This window comes from Petaurus breviceps, unplaced genomic scaffold (assembly GCF_028583685.1).
Source record: "Petaurus breviceps papuanus isolate PSGF00001 unplaced genomic scaffold, PetGlider_PUasm1.0 90721, whole genome shotgun sequence".
In the NCBI taxonomy this organism is placed as follows: domain Eukaryota; kingdom Metazoa; phylum Chordata; class Mammalia; order Diprotodontia; family Petauridae; genus Petaurus; species Petaurus breviceps.
In genome coordinates this window covers 189,489-193,353 of record NW_027187322.1, presented here as the reverse complement: position 1 = coordinate 193,353, position 3,865 = coordinate 189,489, and positions in this window count along the sequence as shown.

Below are 3,865 nucleotides of genomic sequence, written 5' to 3'. Positions count from 1 at the left end.
GAATCACTCACTTAATGACAGGACTAGAGGGTCCTTCTCTTCCTCCACCCCCCTCATCTGTCCAATTCAATAAGAAGCAGGATCCTTAAAGATGCTCCCCACACCGGCTGGGGTGCACCAGGCGGCTTTGGGAGGCAGCTCTCCTGCACGCCCAAGGATCCCTAGGTTTAGTCCTAGAACCATCATCTTTAGGGTTGGAAGTGATGCTAGAGATGGGCCATCTACTCTGGCCCCATCATGGCATAGATAAGGAAATTGAGCCCAGTCAGAGACAGGATGTCGCTAGCCTGAGGTCACACAGCAAGTGTGTGTGTCCAGAGCTGGGGTCTGAGGCAGCTCCTCAGAGCCACTTAAACAGCCCAGTGTAAGGGAAAGGGCTGGATGGGCACCTTTCCAAGGGCCTGGGTTCAGGTCTTTTGTTCCTTGTCTCTCTTGGGCAAGTTCTAGCCACTCCATCCCCCACCCCCCAAAGCAGAAAACTGCTTTGGGAGAGGAGGGGATTGGATGAGACAGAACCTCTGAAGTTCTTTCCCCCTCTCCATCTTTGATCCCCCAACTTTGAGGTTACACTGTCCTGGCTTCAGCAACCATGGCCTTGCTTCCACTCTGGAACGGTAGATCTCTACCCTGGGTTGGTTATCAGAGTGAAATCAGAAATCAGAATTGGCACCTGGCCATGTAACCTTGAGCAAGTTACTTAACCCCAATTGCTTAGGGGCGGCCAGGTGGCAAAGTGAGTAAGAACACTGGCTCCAGTGTTGGGATGACCTGGGATTGAATCCGGGCTCTCTGATACTTAGCACCACACCCAGAAATAACTGGCCGTGTAACCTTGAGCAGGTTTCTTAACCCCAATTGCTTAAAAAAAAAAAATAAAGAAAAATCAGAATAGGAATCAGAAAACCTAATTCTTAGCTTCTAAGCAGTGAGTGATTCTTTTAGCTTTGGTACTTACAGTCAATACTTCCTTTCACTGGGGCTCAGTGTCATCCCCATCCACCACTGGAAAAGGGGTTGGGGGAATCCCAGACAAGCTGAAAAGAAGCCCTGAATTTCCTGATTTCTAAGGTCCCCTCCAGCCCTAAGTCCCTCAGATCCCATGATCTTGCCTCCCTGGGTTGAAGTACATAGGGAATGACCCCTGCTCTGTTCTACAAGCTGGCCTCTCTTGGCCAGAGCCCTGTTGACCAAGAGGGTGGCCAGAATAAACAGAGGAGGAGATAAGCAGGGTCTGGACTGGCCTTCTCCCCCTGGGAGCTGCATGGAGCGTGACACTAGTCACCCTCTGTCTTCTCCTTCCCTTTTTGTCAGTCTACTTTTCCCCATCTCTGCCCCATGGCACCCCCAATCTTCTCTGTTTACACAGGGGCAGCTTTCTTTACTCAGCAGGGCCTTTCTGACAACTGATACATAAATCAGCCTGGGCTGAGCCCTGGGAAAGCTGCTTGTTTAAAGGAATTCCTGGGTTATTTGCTTTTTCCAAATTCCCCAGTGGATTTGGGACTTGATTTATCCCTCTCCATGATCTTCCTTCCTCTTTACAAAAGATTTTTCCCTTTTACCAAAAAAGTCTTACTTCAAACAGGATTTGAAGATGCTGCCCATTCATTTTACAGAGGAGGAAACTGAGGCTCTGAGAGAGGGCAATAATGTCTTCCCCTAGAAAATGACAGTGTGTATTCCAGCCCCTTGGCCCTCCCTGCCCCCCCCCCCCCCCCCGTCCCCACATCATCATTCGTGGAATTCCAGAATCTCACAGATGGAGGGGTCAAAGAAGCTCTGCCCATCAGCCTGGCCTGTTTGCTGTTCCTCACTTGAGCCTCTCCTCCTTGGTCTCCTGGCCTTTGCCTGGCCTGCCCGTCATGCCTGGAATGCTTTCTTCCTTATCTCTGCCTTGTGGAATCCCTGGTTTCCCTCAACATTCAGTTTAAGTGTTAACTTCACCCTTTATCCTTCTTTTAGCGCTGGGGCCTTCCCCCTCTCCCAGGCATTCGGCATTTTATATATTTATTTTGTATAGATTTGGAATGGGCTGGGGTGTATGTGTGCATGTTATCTCCTCTAATGGAATCTAAGCTTCTTCAGGACAGAGACCTGCTGGGGTGTTTTTGGGGGGAGGGAGGGGTGTGGTCTATATTCTCAGTGTCTGGCATGCAGTAGATGCTTAATAAATGCTTGTTGGTTGATTAGTGATTAATATTTTTTTTTTGCCTTTTGGAGGGCAATTGGGGTTAAGTAACTTGCCCAAGGTTACATGGCTAGTTTTTCAAGGGGGTGTTAAGTGTCTGAGGCCAGAACTGATCTCAGGTCCTCCTGACTCTGAGGCCGGTGCTTTACTCACTGCACCACCTAGCCACCCCTGTGATTAATATTTTCTAACCCTGATCTAGAACGTACTCTACCACCCCACCCTCCCCCGACAAATGGTCTCCCTGCCTTTGTTGGAAGATCATGAGTGAGGGGCACCCATAACCTCCTGGGGCCAAAGGTTCACTCTGGCAGGGCTTTAATTGTTAGGCAATTTTCCTTCCATCCAACCCAAACCAGCCTGTAGCAATCTAGCAAGGTTCAAGGTATAAGGACCTGGAGTCAGGAGAATCATGGGTTTGAATCTCATTTCAGACACTTGATGGGCTGTTTGAGGTCGGGCAAGTCCCTTAATTTCTTTGAGCCTCAGTTTCCTTATCTGTGAAATGGGGATAATAATAGCATCTCTTTCCTAAGCTTTTTTCAAAGGATGGAATGAGAATGTTCCTTTACTTTTAAATCCTACCTGTGGGATGCTCCACTTCTATGTCATCTGTCACTTTGTAAAGGAAGAGAAATCTTTTGTAAAGTTAATAAATAGGACTGGGTTGCAGCCTGCCTCCCAGGAGGCATCCCATCCTGGAGATGGATGGATAAGGTGCCAAGTGCTTTGCACACCTTGTAGAGATACAGAAATGTTCCTAGTTCTGCCTTCTGAATGAGAGAACCTATAGAAGCCTTGGAGACAACTAACTCATCCCACCCAAGTCAACTGTTCTCCAGACTTCCACATCCCTGGTCCTTTAACTGCTCCTTGTGTGGCCCTATGCCTTCTGGGTCACCCTGCTCTGGACTCATTCCAGCTTATCAATGTTCTTCCTAAAATGTGCCACTCAGATCTGAACACAGTGATCCCTCGATGGGGGCTCGCTGGGGCACATTCCTTTCAATTCAGTTCAGCAGTGACTTATTGAGGCTCTACCATGTTCTGCAGGAAATGGAAAAAATGGGCCAGAGGGGCTGGGCCCTGCTCTATAGGACAGGAGCTTATCTTCTGAGTAAATCTAAATTTTCTGGCAATTTCCTTAAAGTGTGATACATCTGCAAAGCAGAAATTCAGAGGGAGGAGAGGTCTCCAATAAGAGTTAACATGGAGATAGCACTTTGTTCCAGGCATGGCTCTAAAAGCTTGACAATGATTGTCTCATTTGAGTCTCACAACAACCCTTAGAGATAGGTGCTATGATTACCCTCTTTTTACAGATGAGGAAACTGAGGCAAACAGAGGTTTTTTTTTTTTTTTTAAGTGACTTGTCCAAGGTCACCTAGCTAGTAAGAGTCTGAGGTCAAATCTGAACTTGGGTTTTCCTGACCCCAATCCCATCTGCTCCCATGTAAAGGTGGAGTTCTGATTAGGTCTTCTGATTCCCATTTGCTGACCTGTGTTATCATGCTAGGCTAGACTCCATACTTCTGCGTGTGCCTGCCTGGTTTGCTGGAACCTGGCTCTATCTGTGTAAATGCTTCTCTGTGCATGTCTTCACCAAGAGACACAGATGTAGATTGGGGTATGTGTGTGTGTGTGTGTGTGTGTGTGTGTGTGTGTGTGTGTGTGTGT